The sequence below is a fragment of the Lepisosteus oculatus genome, chromosome 4 (assembly GCF_040954835.1).
Source record: "Lepisosteus oculatus isolate fLepOcu1 chromosome 4, fLepOcu1.hap2, whole genome shotgun sequence".
NCBI lineage: Eukaryota > Metazoa > Chordata > Actinopteri > Semionotiformes > Lepisosteidae > Lepisosteus > Lepisosteus oculatus.
The window spans coordinates 49,496,584-49,512,833 of record NC_090699.1 but is presented as its reverse complement, the minus strand read 5'-3'; the positions used below and the strand labels follow the sequence as shown (position 1 = coordinate 49,512,833).

Genomic DNA, 16,250 nt, shown 5'->3' with positions numbered 1-16,250 from the left:
TAGGTAGTCTAAGTCTTCTCTCAATCTTCTCTCCTCACACCTGAAGAAGGCTCCACGGCCAAAACAATGTGTTTTTCTTTCTTCTCTTTTTAGCATGGAATAAACCTATTTACTACTTGTTCCTTTTCAGCCTACGCATGCTGACGCAGCTACCCACCAGAACTACTCTGAGTAGCTGAGGTAGATCTCTGTGGGTTAGGAGCCCCCTGGTGGCGGAATGGTGGTAAAGTAGGAGGTGCCAAAGGAGCTTTAAATGATAGGTCCAGACTATTTGGTTAATAAAGATCATAGTACAGTATAAGTAGGGTATTCATTTCGGTGTTCTGGCTAAATTGCCACATGTCACTCAGGTGAGAGCTGCACTTCAGTGGGGGGATGAATTTTCCTAATTCTAGTATTCAAAACTCTTTGGGTTCCTGTGAATTGAAAAGTGCTATATACTAATCATCCATCCGCCCACTTTCTAACTGCTTCATACAATTCAGGGTTGTGGGGAAGCCAGAAGCCATTCTGGCCAGCAATGGGGTATACCCTGATCATGACACCAGTCCTTTGCAGAGCATATACTAATCAATTAATAATTAAACATGTTTTTGTATAACAGTAAAAACACTACAAAACGTGTGTGTGGCAGTTTGTGTTCCCTGTGGTAAGTATATTCATCATGATCCTGCAGTCTCAGAGCCCCATCTAGTGTTTTGCAGCACACACTGTAGCAAAAACTGTAGTGCAGTAACAAGACGAGGGGAATGAATTTCCCTATTTAAAAATGCAGATCTAATCTTCAGTACTTGCCGACCTTTAAGTTTAAAAATTTAGGGGCTTCAAAAATACAATAATGAAAGTATATTTTGTGACAGATTCAGGTTTGTTTGCTTTTTTCTTAATGGATATTATACATTTATTAACATCATCAGCACATAAATAAAGGCAATAATAAAAATACTACATTTTAATATAAGCCATGTTTTAACACATGAAGCCACAATTTAGAAAAGGTAGTATTTTTTCAGAACTTTCAATAAATTGTTGAGCAAATATGAGAAGTTCTGTAGAAGTGGTCTCGGTCTCTGCATACATAACCATCATACTAGACTGCAGGAAATAAAAGCTTCCTAGTGTAAGTGCTATATGTGCATTTTTTCCCATGCCCTCTGTAGGTCTGAGGCTTAAATTATTACTTTTGATTTGGAATGGGTTTGGCCATAAGGTGTTACAGGGCTCTAAGAGCTTTGGAACTCAAGTTCCCGGAGACTAAAATAATGCATTTCAGAAGTCACACATAGCATCAAAAAATCATTCCAGTATCCCTGGTTGGATAGTCTTGATGCTGTTCATGCTGTGTCAGTGCTGGCTGAGCTAGAGAAGATGTGCAGTGCATAGCTCTAGCCCTTAATGGCTGGAGAGTCTCCTGTTGACCAGCCCATCTGTGCCCTAATTTATTTGATTGGAATTAATTCATAATCTGTAGGAAACAATTTAGCACCTCTCTAGGTATCTGGCAGTTAGTAGTTGCATAATTCTGCCTTCAAAACATACTGTAGAGACAGTTGAGATGAGCTGTTGTTACCCCGAGTAACAAAAGTAATCATTCCCATTTTAGGTATGTTCAGTAATAAAAACTGCGGTTTTGAGTTTTGCTTTTCCCTCCCACAGCTGACTGATGTACTACCGTCTGGTTCACATTTCTGACAGCCTTGTGTCTGAATTCCTCTAGCTTCATTGTGTCAGTAGTTTCCTGTTCTTTGGAGTGTACCTCAGCTGTGATGCCCACATAGGGTCCCTTTGACCCCTATTTCTAAAATTCAATCAAAATAAGGAACAAAAAAAAATATATTTTTTTAACTTTGATGATATAATATTTCAGAAGTGTGAGGCTATAATTAGAATGTAGTAGTTCAGGTGGGTAACAGCGTCAGCATGCGTAGGCTGCAAAGGAACAAGTAATAGGTTTATCCCATGCTGAAAAGAGAAGAAAGAAAACACAACGTTTTGGCCGTGGAGCCTTCTTCAGGTGTGAGCATAACTAGAATATAATTAGAATGTGTCTAAAGGTTATTCCTGAGTTTCACTGCCCCTTAATATAATTTACCAGACAAAATCACAGAGAGTGAAGATTAGATAAAAGTGATGTAATGGGTCTATGCTCTCTCTGTATGCACAACCTGTGTAAATGATGGCAAGTTGCAGTATAAACAGATTTTGGCACATTTCTTACATCTAACAAATTCTATCATTTTGAATGGGAAATAAAATTACACCAAGATGACAATCAGGTCATAGAAACAGGAATACAAATGTCAGACAATTGAGTGGGTGTTTTTGAGGGAATAGCCCTTTCATTTCCAGAACACAAGCAGAACAGTAAGCACTAGATTTGTTTTACCAACCACTATTACAAAGCAGGTATAATCTAATAATAGGACTATTGTTTTTGAAAATATTATCCATGAAAAAGTTGATGTCTTAGTTAATATGTAACTGACTATTGAATATCACATTACAAATATTAGTGAAAAAGGCTCTTGTAAAATTAAACGTAATTGAATTATAGGTATTGATCATTCTATAATGCTTATAGGTGCATAATTAAAATATGGAAAATAGTTGTATTTAAATAGCAGGAATTCTGCAGTTATTTTCCCAGTGATTTCACTGCAGTTCAGTGGTAGATATTTCTGTATGTTACAAAATGGTTTAATCTTTGAATTTGTTTTTAAATAAGAAGTTTAGTTTGGTATTCTATTGGTGTATGGAATGCTTAAAAAATATTTCCTTCCGTAAAGTAATCATATAATCATTACATTATAATTAGCTTATAATTAATCTTTTAAACAATCATTGAATAATTACAGACATCTTATGCCCTGTAACTGAAAGAACCCAATTAACAACTGTAATTTAAAACCAATTAATATTAACATTCTGTTAAATGTTAATTAGCTATGCAGTATATACTGTATATATATTACATAATCTTTAAACAGAAGCGGATGTAAAAATGTATTAGATACAGTTTTATATACTGTAGAAAACCTGTCTTAGATGTAATAAAACTAATACTAAAAAACTTTCAAGCACAAATAAGTTGAAATGATAATTATTTCCTTGAACTCTTTTTAAAGTTGGTGTTACAGTATATGAAGGAGGGCAGTACTTCAGTATTCTAATCTGGGATATTGTCAAGTATGTCGGAAAGGACGAACCGTGGAATGACAGGGGAGCGAAAAGACTGTATGCATAGCGGCGAGACGGGGATTAGCCCGGGCTCAGCTGTTCAGGAAATGTCGTATAGAAACCTATGCCCTCAGGTAGCGGACGTGGGGCAACCTGGTGCTAGGCGGATCTCAGGACATCCGAACGTCAATGCTTATTTATTTGTATGAGCTTAACATGCAGAGGTTACATAGTTAGATTGTCACAGTCAGGTGCCTCAACCAGTCGCGGCTGGCATCATCCAAATCGGTAAAGTTGCCGTAGCATCTGAAGCGAGGGCAGGAGTATAGGATGTGGTCAGCCTTCTGCTCCTTGCCATTGCCGCATTCGCAAATTGGGTCATCAGTGAGGCCCCACTTGTGTAGGGTGGCCTTGAAACGGCCATGTCCGGTTCTTAGTTGGTTCAGCTTGACCCAGGCTTGTCCGGATAGGTCATTTCCAGTGGGTTTGTTAGATACTTTGTCAATAAATTGTTTCAGTCTGTGGTTGTTATTATTTCACACGTCTTGCCACTTTTTGTTAGCCCAATTGGTGCCATTGTCGTTGTTTGCATCTTTCATAAGGCGCCTCATTGTGTTAGAAGGTGAGTGACGGTTTTCTATTCGGAGGATCGTGGTGTTCCGGTTGCAGATGGCATCGTGCAGCAGGTGGTTGGAGTCATCCGAGGCTTTCAGTGCAAGATTGATGCAACTTGGTTCTCTGCGAAGATTAGGTGGAGAGATGCCGCTGAGAATCGGTAGCAATTCAGTGGACGTAGGTCTGATGCACCCGGTGATAATGCACATACTGTTGTTCAGGGCTGTGTCTACCATCTTCGTGTGGCTGCTGTTGTGCCAGGCAGGAGAGCAGTACTCAGCTACCGAGAAGGCTAGAGAAAGCACAGAGGTGCGTAAGACGATGAAATTTGCACCCCAGCAAGTGCCAGCTAGTGTTCGCAGGAGATTGTTCCTTGCTTGGATTTTTGTTGCTGTTTGTTCGAGATGTTGCTTAAAGGTCAGTGAGCGGTCAAGGACAGCTCCTAGATATTTCGGGCTTTTCTCAAATGGAATAGTTTTGTCTTCACACTTGACGTTGATTATGTTAGCAAGGCGATTGGCGAGGTGGAAAATGCTGCTCACTGTCTTGGTGATGCTAAGTTTTAACCTCCATTCTTTGAAGTAGCAGTTCAGCTTGTTTAGGTCATTCAATAGTGTAGTTTCTATTGCTTTAATGTCTGTGGAGCAATGCATAATAGTGATGTTGTCTGCGTATATCTACTTTTTGGCAGTTGTACATGGCAGGTCAGCTGTGTAGATGTTAAATAGCATTGGCACCAGCACCAAGCCTTGCGGGATGCCATTCTTAATGTAAAATTTCCTGGAGGTATCGTTGCCCAGTGTTAAGGTAAATTATCTGTTAGAGATTAGTTCTTGGATAAAGAGGACCATTTTCTTGTTTGGGATAATACGAAGCAGTTTGAGAATGAGTCCTTTATGCCAGACTGTGTCATAAGCTGCTGTTAAGTCCACAAGAACAGCACCAGTTTTCTTTTTTTCTTGGAAGCATTGTTCAATATCATCAACCATACAGCAGACCTGGTTGGTTGTTGATCTATTTGGCCTGAAACCTGCTTGTTCATTTGGGAGCTGTGGGTCTACGATAGCGCTTATTCTGTTGTATATTAGCCTTTCCATAAGCTTGACCGTCAATGCTAAGCACAGGCAAATTAAGGACCCAGAAATATATAGCCCCAGAGAGAGAGAAACAGTGGAAGGACAGCAAAGAACCGGAAACAAGAGACAGGACAGAGAAGGAGCGCCCTCTGGCTGCAGAGGGCGTGACAGATATGTCTGCTCAGTGTTGACTGTTCCTAAATTCATACTTTTTCAGTACTCTTACCATCAAATCTTTAGAACAGAAACATGCACAACCAGTTTTAAAATGTCTCAGCATTTGCATGCATTTACACCAGGAACAGAAATGAATATGAAATTAGTTGCTTATCATTTACCCGATCTGTTTTTGTAAGACGTGGGAGTTCTTAAGTGGTTTTTCAAAATTGATTGGAGACATTGACGATGAGCATTAAGAAATGTGACATTCTATTCCAAACATTATTAATAATATTATTTAATGGTTATTGTCACCATTCATTAATATCATGCATATATTATTAATGATATTCAGTCAGAACCATAGTAAATACAGTACGGGTAGTTTAAGAAGTCATAATATTGGAACAAATTGGAACAAATTGTCAGGTGTCTACAACAGCTGTTCTGGAGATCCCCAATCTAGTAGGTCTTACTAATCATCATTAGTCACTTATTTTTAAACACTGGGTGCAACCATAAATTAATGCTATATATAAGAAAGTACATTGTTTAGAATAATGTCCTTGAAAACTGAAGGGTATTCAGGTATGTGATGCAAATTATTGATACATTACTTAATGTAACAAATCACCTTCCAATTGAATTTAGAAATGGGCAGGTCTGGAGGGTAGCGAAAGGATTTGGAGACCCCTGAAATATGCACAGCCCCATGCGGTAAAGCTTGATGCTTTATTACTTAGTTTGACCATTAGATGTCACTGTTGCAGTGCTGGTGTGGGTGCTTGACGAGCGTGCCCATTGAAGATATGTAGAGATGCTGCTCGCTGTTCTCCTGCTTGCTTGCTGCCCTTGTGCTGTACTGTTTATTCATCCTGGAACTGCTTCATTTAGCCTTTAACCAGTGTGCAGTGTTTCACCTTTATAGCTGTTAGTGAGAAGATATCACCAGCGTCTTCTGGGTAGATATTGCACTTGAAATATTGAGCGTAGCAGATGCTCTTAACCAGAGCAATACATGGATAAACAAACCAGACAACGTAATAAAGCATAGAAAATACAAACCACAGATTTAAAATGTATCAGCATAAGAATAACCTGCAGAAAGTGATAAATACAGATGCCCAGAAGTAGGGTATTTATGGGTAATTAGAATACAATTTAGATGGTGGAGAAATTTTGGAAAGCGCAATTTTTGGTAGTGGAGTGGTAGTGTGTAGTGGAAAAAAGTAAAAGAAAAACATGTAGAAAAACATGCAAGCAGTTTTTTGGAAACATGACAGAAAATGTAGTAAAGCAGCAGAAATAAAGGAAAAGGTTTGGTGCAGTGAGAAAGGAGACAATAATATGTGCTGTTGAAACACACAAGTCTTGAAGAAATGCCAGGAGAATGTCAGGGACAATTTCAATCTCTGTAGGCAGGTCATTACACACACAGCTTTTAAAAGTTTGCCAGTTTCAACCTGCCACCCACATGGATACATCCAAACTCCACAAAGAAGTATTAAAGAGATCCTTTTCCCGGGGTTCTTTAATAGACTAAATCCTTCAACAGCAGCTTGACTGTCAGTCACGGTTGTCAGCTTTCTGTTACAGCAGATTCTCCATGACCCCTTGTGGAATAACACAATCTTCCAGTACACAGGTGTTTGAGAGGTTGAAATATACATTAACAAATGTCCCAATTTTGTGCCAAAAGCTCAGAGAAAATCATGTCATACATGAATGTATTTGCAGTATATATCGTTTAAGCAGAGGTGTTAGTTTCCTGTGCTGAGAAGTGTGATTCTAATAAGGCATATAATATGTATGTTTAAACCTACAGCTTTGCAACTTTACAAAACACTCAGATGTATTTACTTCAATGCAAAATTAACCTCACCTGCCTCTGGCATCCGAACCAGTAGCCAGAAAGTAAGAAATGCCAGAAATAGAAGATAAACAAATCCCATATTTACATTACAGTCATTTCCTGCTCTAGTAATGAAAATATGTTAATAATGCAGTGTTAAATAGTGTTAATAATGTGGCTTTTGAAAGGATATCGACTAATCTAGATCATCATATTATATAAATTGTGCAAGGTAATGCAACACTCTTTTTAGGTCAGTTTAGTTTGGAATGTCATTATTTGCAGACCTGAGTAAATCTATCTGAAAACATAAATGAATCATATTCAGACCTTAGCTTGGAATTTTTTGTAAGGAATTACAATTGCGTTTTGTATCATCTCTATTATGGCTTGTTAATAAAGGTGTATAGTTAGAGTAAAAATGTACAGGAGTATCTGTCATTGATATTTTTTTTGCTGTGAATCCTTTCTAATGAATAAAGTGAAGCGACGAAGGATTCTGCAGCAGACAGACAGGCAACTTTACATTCAGATTCTATTAAGGATACATTACATTGTGGGAGCTTGAGTTCCATTTAAATGATCTGAGAAGCTGCTGTTTTCAGATCATTAAAATAAGGTCTGTGCTTTAAGATGGCCTTTCAATAAATATGTTAATCTTACTGACAAGAGATTTGTGTAAAATCTTAAATTTACACAAAATGGAGTGTTTTGCATGCTGATTGTAGTAGCCTTCAAAGTATAACAGCAAGTATTGAACAGATAAGGTTCAGCAAAACAATGCCCAGCAGTGCATTTTTCATACAGCTTTCAAGAACATGGTCTTGACCTGTATAACATTAGCATGTAATAAGTGTTTACTGTATGCGATGGATCTCGCTATGGTAGGTTAAGGAATCCAGATGCTCAGTGAAGAACACTTTAATGTGGTACCGTTTTGAAAGATGAGGAAATAGAAATAGGAAGCAGATATTTTCAGGCTGGGAAATAGACAAGGGTAAATTAGGGTTTTGGATGAGCAACAATACAATGTAGTACTGCTGGCCTATAATTGTGTCTGTGGCAGAGCTGTCAAGACCGTCAAAGAAGGCTCTTTCCCGTCTCTTGGAGGCCTGCATATTGGCTAGAAAATGCACCCTCCCAATTTGTTGCCCTTCTATGATCAAGAACAGTTATTCTTAGCTGAAAATCAAGTGTCATCAGTGGCCTAGGCTTCAAGGCCACTTGTCTTTCAGACTGGAAGAACAAGAATTGCATATATAAGTGAATTGCAATAAGTTTTCAAGACATTGTCCTTTGTAACTTTTTCTCCAAATGATTCCTATTGCATCTGTTATCAATTACCGAGTGTTGGCAGATGACAAAGATGTTAGTATGAATCCTCCAGATAATGTGGGCAGGTATATCAGTCATCCAGAAGTAGAGGGTTTTCTGAATAAACTTTAAGTTTGCTATTTGTTTGCTGGTATTCTGCCCATAATCTTGATACCGTTCTGTGCTGTTCTTAGAAGCCTACTGCCATGAAAGAGACAGTGAGTCAGTGTTATTCAATTAATCAAGTAAATTGCTGCACTGTGCTCTTTCTAGTCACTGCCTAACAAATGTTGTTTATTGCAAGTAATCTATTTTGAACGAAGGGTGAGAGCACAGGCTTTTAAATCCAGCAAAATCACATCTGAATTTCCCCAAATGTTCACTGAATCCTTGTGTTGCCTAAGCATTAGGACAGAATTCAGCATATCCATGAGCACTAAAAGTCATAACTGACAGTATAATATCTTTATCATTTTCTCAGAGCTCTTTTTTCAATCAAAAGCATTCTCTATTATCATGCTCACTTTTTTCTTTGAAATTTAAACACATGTACATATGAAAATGTATGAGAGGAAAGACAGGACACTAATGGATTTCAAGCCATTATTTTAAGGGATTTTTATTCAATATACATATAATTTACCTAAGAGTCAGTAAGGCTATCGTAAATTTTTTCCCTTGGTAAAATCCTATGCTTCCATGGTAACAAGAAAAAAATACATAACGTTACCCAGCGAAAACACAATTAGTTTATCTCTTCAAAATAGATCAAAACCTTTTAAAAATTATATTAAAAATCTGCAGAAGGTGCTTACATATGATTATTTTGTTTTATCTAATTATTCGAAGACCATTATTTACCTTATTAAAAGGCTCAGTAGGAACAGGAATGTACAGATGTTTTTAACAAACAAAAGGGAGAGATTTTAATGGTCAGGATAAAATGAACATATCATTCTTAGATTGCAGTCTGCACTTGTTTTTCAGTTAACATGTTTTGGAAAACTGAAGACATCTGTTGAGAATTTAGATAAATTGGTTTGAGAACTTTTTTCTGCTGGATTTCCCATCTGCAGCTGTTGCACACAGAATCTAATACCCAGGTTTATATATGTGTAACTTCTGCAATATTTTTTTGCTGCTACTAAATTGAAATTTTATGCTGATGTTAAAGCCTAAAGTAATACCACGCTTAGAAAGCACATCGGAATCATTAAACACATGCTTAGACTTTTGCTAAGAGCAACTTTGCTGTTTTCATTTTATAAACTAAAAGAATCCCCATTTGGCGTTGTTGGCTGAAATTTATTTGTGTTACGTGTGAAAATACAATCCAAAATTACATCCAGTAAGTGTGGAAAATGTAAAAGTCATGTTCATAGATACAGATACAGATCCAGTTGATACAGAAACAGATACTGTACATATATGGAGTGGATACAGATACAGAGCTGATGCTCAGAGGTATTCTGGGGCTGGTTAAAGATTGGAAACGTTTTTTTTCCTGGGAAAGACATCTTCAAATATATTGATTTTTATGTATTTTGCTACTACTAAAACACATAATACATAATTTATAGTCTGAGTAGGGTGGCATGGTAGTGTAGTGGTTAGTGTTACTGCCTTCCAGCTTTGGGGCCCTCCGTTCAAATCTGGACCTAGGGAGCTATCTGTGTGAAGTTTTTTTTGTTCACCCTGTGTTTTTTGTGTGGGTTAACTCCCATAGTCCAAAACGTACTGGCAAGTTAACTGCCTCCTCGGGAAATTGGCTACGGTGTTTGTCTGAGTGTGCCCTGCAATGAACTGGAGTCTCACCCAGCGCGTACCCTGCCTGCGCCCATTTCTTGCCAGGATAGTCTACCCTGTGATGCTGAATTGGATAAAGTGGTAGGTAAATGATGAATGGATGTTCTAAGTAAACAAAAAAAACACTATTACTTTCCTAAACAGAAAGCCAACATTTCAGCAAGTTTCTTTGCTGAAAATTGTTTAAATCTAAATCAGAGTTATTCAACGTTTTCTGGCTCTTTAACTTTTCAGGGAATCACTTTGTCAGATCCTAATATGAATTCAAACTGATGTCTATAATTATAAAAAATAATGCTGCTGTTAGAAGGGATCCAGTGTGTGACAATAGATAGATACAGTAGACAGAGATACAGATACTTTACATACTGACCTGTGGGACCCACTGTACAGTCTCTGATGACCCTCAGGGCTTGAAAACCCCTCATGTACACTGCTTATGATGCTTGCAGTCTGGTTATTAACTAAATCAAAAACTTAGAATCAAAAGAAGTGTGATAAAAACTTGAAAATGATCAAAACTAAGGTGCAGGGCACTTTGGAAACTTAACCTGGATCAATGAGCCAGCAGCCATATTACCCTGCAACTCACACCTGGCAACCCACTGAAGCTAAGAAGGTGTGAGCCTGGTCAGTACCTGGATGGGAGACCTCCTGGGGAAAACTAAGGTTGCTGCTGGAAGAGGTGTTAGTGGGGCCAGCAGGGGGTGCTCACCCTGTGGGACCCATGTGGGTCCTAATGCCCCAGTATAGTGAGGGGGACACTATACTGTAAAAACAGGTGCCATCCTTTGGATGAGATGTAAAACCGTGGTCCTGACTCACTGTGGTCATTAAAAATCCCAGGGCGTTTCTCGAAAAGAGTAGGGGTGTAACTCCGGCATCCTGGCCAAAATTTACCATTGGCCCTTACCAATCATGGCCTCCTAATAATCCCGATCTATGAATTGACTTCATCACTCTGTTCTCCTCCCCACTGATAACTGATGTGTGGTGAACGTTCTGGTGCACTATGGGTGCCGTTGCATCATCCAGGTGGATACTGCACATTGGTGGTGGTGGAGGGGAGACCCCATTACCTGTAAAGCTTTTTGAGTGGAGTGTCCAGAAAAGCACTATATAAGTGTAAGCAATTATTATTATTACTTACATTACATCAATTAGCATTACATTTTAGGGGGTTTGGTTTGAACTACTGGGTTGAAAAACCAACCAAATCTGACCCTCACTATTTCTTAAATGTACAGCTACTGACAACAAAATGAAAAAATAACTAGTAAGAAAATGATCTCATCATTTTTTTATTCATAGTTTCATTTTCTAACAACAATTGCAATGAGAAACCATCATAACAACACCTTCATTCAGTCTCCTTCCTTTATTAGTTCTATTTTAACAAATGTCAACAACACCTGCAGCCCCCACTTTACTGCTTCACTAATTGATGGAGTTAAGATAATTAAAGGTGCAAATTATACTAATTAGAATAGTAAGGAGATGCAGGTGTCGCATGAATAAATGCCTTTTACTGCAGAAAAGTAATTTTGCTCTGAAAAATATGTGTCACATCTTTGCTTAATGGACGTTTGTCAGTTAACTCTGATGGTTCATGTTGTGTTGTATGAAGAAAACATTAATCTTAGTTTTCAATGGGTAGGTACTGCAAATACTACTGTTGTAAATGACGTTCGGATTCACCCTGTCTAGAGGTAGGAGAAGGATTTTTTTATTTTTCAGTTTCAATCGCTGGATTTCTGAAAATGCCTCCTCTACAGTTTTCACAATAATTTCTGACTCCTGTCACTGTTTATCTCTGTTGCTCCACTCCAAGTGGCAGTGACAGTTTGAAATTACAGTGTGGCGCACATAAAGTTTCTTGTGATGGCTGATGAAATGTGGAGGGTACTGTGTTTTTTTTTCCAACAAATGGAATTGTTTCTGAATTGCTAACAGAAGTTCAGCAATAATCAGACCAGGGTGATTTACAAAAGAGAAGTTTGTCTCATTCTCAATTTACCTAGAATATACAGTTGCATTGTGCAACTACAATTTACAGGCCTGCTTTGATTCACCAGATGCTTCATTGAGAGAGTTATTAGCAGCTGAAGAATCAGTGCTTTCATAGTCTTGTCAATGGTGCAGTACCTTCTGCTACAGTCAGGGGAGCACAAGTCTTGCAAAATCAGACAGCATCTTTTTAAACACTGAAGAATATTAGATTTTACATTGCTTGATTATTCCTGTTTAGTCTAAGAATGATTTTGACCTTAATACAATCAAGATCATATTTCATTTCCTAGAGCAATATAGTAAGACATAAATAAACTCTACAATTCAAGTTCATCACAGATGTTTAAACATTTACAGTCAATATTATATACTCTATGTCATACTAGAAAAGGCCGCTATGCATATTGAAGCTGTACCAAAATCTGACAATAATGCCATTACCTGTTTTCGTTTTTGTTTATCCATAAATAGTTATGTTACACCTGGTCATTGACTGTGAGAGACTTTAAAAATGTTCCTTTTCCTTTTTCAGCTGAGTGTGCTGGAAGACATCAACTGGCCTTTGGACCAGGTGCCTTGACCCTTTATACATCTGAGTGATCTGGTATGGAAGGTAGAGTATGGGAGGAGAAAGCTAAATGCAAGCACTTCGGAGGTGATTGTGCCATGAAAGAAATGTCCAAATATTAAATGTGCACGAGTTCATTCTTCTCACAAAACAGAGGATTGTAATCTTCAATTACCAGCACAAGGTGTTTGATTACTCTTCTGATGAATGTTGATGGTAACCTACTCTGAAGGTCGCATATGTTTTTGTAGAAAGAACTCAAAATCAAAACAGTCTAGACAAGGCCATTTAAAACTACCCTTGAGGATCAAAAATTGGACTAAGACTCAAGATAAAATAAATGTCACTTCCGTGCACAGAAAAAAGAAAAATTAGATGCGGAGGGCCTCTAAAAAATCAGCCAAGCTAAAACATCATGGATGTTCGTTGTCAGGTGTTCATAAAATGAGGAAGGTATTCTATAGACATGATCCGTTCTGTCTGGTTGATCACATAATAAACAGGAAAGAGGAGTGCTTTTTTATTCTATTTTCACTAGAAAAAAAAATTATTGTGAGATCTAAAGAACCATTCATCATCAGTGTAGCTGATAAATGGGTTTATTAAATGCTGCTAGTTTTTACCAATTGAGATAACATCATAACATATCAAGTGTTTGCTTCAGATAGTGAGATTGTGGTGTGAAATTCTGTTCAAAGAAGGTGAAGAGAGCAATAAGCCATTTAATTAGAATGACATTTTATCTTAGTCATGGTTACAATCAGCCTGTTTATGTTTTCTTCCTCCATTTAGAACCATGTGAAGATGTATTTGCATTGTATAGTCTCTGGCCTCCTCTGTTTCCCTAAGCTGTGAGGTATGTGTGGTATATAGCACAACACATTATCATTTATTAAGTGCTGCATTACCACCTTTCTGCTTTATCTTGTCAGACCTCAGAAGCAAGCAATGATGGGCCTGGTCAAAAGCAAAATGGGAGACCTCTAACGGAAAAATTGCTGTTGCAAATCCAGACCACAGAAGTGTGACCAAATAGTTGGCACCATTCTTCAGATGAGATGTTAAACCAAGGTCCTGACAACTTGATCATTAGAGATGTCATGGGACTCTTTAAAGGGGCTGGTTTCATGGCTAAGTTCTGCTTTGGGCTTGTACAGTCTGGCTCACCTAAAGTTCCCCCTTAATTCAATTGGTAAAGATATTTCTTGCTTCTCTCTGATATGCTGTGCAGTGAGCCTGCTAGGTGATAAAATGGCAGCCACACATCATGCAGGTACAGTAGCTGCTGCATCTCAGTGACGAAAGAAGTGAGTCCCCCCTATAAGTGAAAGAAATGAGAGATCCTTCAGAATGAAAAGTGATATACAAATGCAAGGAATTATTATAGCACTAGAATTACATCATAGATTTTATTCATGCAGTCCAAAGACATACTGGTAGGTTAATTGGCTGCTAGGAAAACCGGCCCTGGTGTGACTGAGTACACTGCAAAGGACTGGTGTCATATTCTCCTACCTTGGGCCCATTTCTTGCTAGGATAGGCACCCCTGAAGACCCTGTATTGGATAAACAGATTAAAAAATGGGAAGAAGCATGCCGCACAGTGATTTATCAATGTATGAAATAAATGATGACACCTAAAACCTGAAAGTGACCTTTTCGGATAGTTTAGCCTTTGTTAACCCTTATTAAAGTAATCCTCATCTTACCCCTTCTCACTGACCTGCCCCTCCTCCAGCTCCTTTGCTTACAGGAATGCAGCTGCTTTTGCTTAGAAGCCTAATCCATTATGATGAATACCGATGTAAGGATTATGATTAACTGTTTATAAAAGGGTTTCACACATCCTGCAAAGCATTTGTGTGTTTAGCAGGTTTTTGGGTAGCAGTAGTTGATAGAATGAGAAGAACAGCAGTTATGATAAGTAGAGACCTATGTACAGTAGTAGATAAATCTGTGTATTTTGTATTATGTGGATTCATTGGGCACTGTGGTATTATGTGGGTTAATTTTGCTGATTTATGTAAGTATTATCATCATGCAACACATTTCTGTGTAGTACTGGGTTTCAGAAAATAGAAGGCTTAATATCAGCAGATCTTACTCCATTACAGAATCCATAGAAATGTAAGACTTTTCAGGGTTGTGGTAAAATGGAAAATGAAATTATCCCACGTACTCTTTTATATTCTGCAGGAGCAGACGATGGAAATGCTTCTGTGAAGATCTGAGTTTTCTCTTGCTGCGATCTTGCTTTGTGAACTAGTCTTTCCAGGTTCTAGATCTGCCTAAAGCTTTGTTTTGTCCTTGAATAAAAACAAAACTTAGAGATGTTTAGAGAACCCATGCCTGGCACACTTTCACATTAAAGGCATGAGTACTGGTCACTTTCACTCTTTCTGTCTTAGTATTCTATACTCTGCAAAATCAGACTAAATGTAAACATATTAGATTTCACTTGGAGCCACAGAATTGGTGAAGCCTGGCTAGGACTGGAGTGATATACCATTTTTTGAAACCTTCTAGTCCATGTAGTTCTTTTCTTCATTATTTTCTCACCTGTTAGCAGTTATAAGTGCGGTAGTCCTCCAATTCTAGATTTTTATTGGATTAGCTTTGTTTGTTTTCTGCTTAAATAAATTACTTTTCTTACCAAAATGTGGTTAAAATCATATCATAAGCACAGGACAGGATTTTTCGAAGCACAGTGAAAACATATTACTTCTATGAAGGCAAGTGCAGTCACAATGACAAAGTTTATAATATACATTATCTGTGCAAGGTTCAATCTTTATATAAATTAGATATTATAAGTTATAAAGAAAAAGCAAGCCATCTAAGAAATATACATACATTACCGTATATGCTTGCATAGCAAATGTTTCCTAATTAAATGGTGACAAACTCACAGCCCTGTTTAATCCAAAAGCACAAATAAATTACAAAGTAAGTACCTGTTTTCCTCAGTGGGGGTGTTGTTCATTCTTGTTTATTTAACAAAAAAAAATCAACTTCTTGTTTCTAATGTTTTTAAACTTCTTTTGTTCTTTTCAAGTTCCACTATTTTGATGAAAGCTGGCTTCCTCTTTAGATGAAATAGAGATGTTGTTACTGTACATGTGTAGAGGTTATAGAAAATAATGGAAACACTAATACCGAGTATTTGTATGTGTTTCTATTTTTAAACCTTTGTTGTTAAATTCTAAAGGGAAGTTGATTTCATACAGCTTAATTCATTCAGCCACTTAACTAGAAAACTGGACATACAACGAGGACCCTAAGCAGACCTAACTGGACATAACTGGTCATGTTCTGTAATGCCATAGAAAGAAAAGGCTATGTAGATTGTTTCTGTGAACTGAGTGGGTGGACTCCATCACAATTATGGATTTCTAAAGTTAGGAACATCATTCTGTCTGAATGCTAATGTCTCAGAGATGAATACATGTCTCAGAATGCATTCACAGTGATTACAGTCTTTAATGGATTCTTAAAAAACATCAATATACACCACATTTTCAAAACTTTTTAAGTTTCAAAAATTAAATTAAATTGAAGTAGATTTTTTTTTTCTATTTCGACCATCCCTTATTTATATTTGGATTGATGATAGATCAGTAATTTTTCAATACTGTATATCCTCTTATGATGTTCTCTCTTAAGTATCCCATGT

The 16,250-nt window shown here is 37.5% G+C and overlaps 1 long non-coding RNA gene across 1 annotated transcript in view; it reads left to right on the top strand.

The window, feature by feature from the left end:
• The window catches only part of LOC107077368 (uncharacterized), a 38,770-nt gene extending 23,236 nt beyond the window's left edge, over positions 1 to 15,534 (top strand). Inside the window, exons 2-4 of the long non-coding RNA XR_001478414.2 lie at positions 12,542 to 12,622; positions 13,510 to 13,648; positions 14,774 to 15,534. This is a non-coding gene — a long non-coding RNA (uncharacterized lncRNA). The remainder of the gene's footprint in view (positions 1 to 12,541; positions 12,623 to 13,509; positions 13,649 to 14,773) is intronic.
• The last annotated feature ends 716 nt before the right edge of the window (positions 15,535 to 16,250 follow it).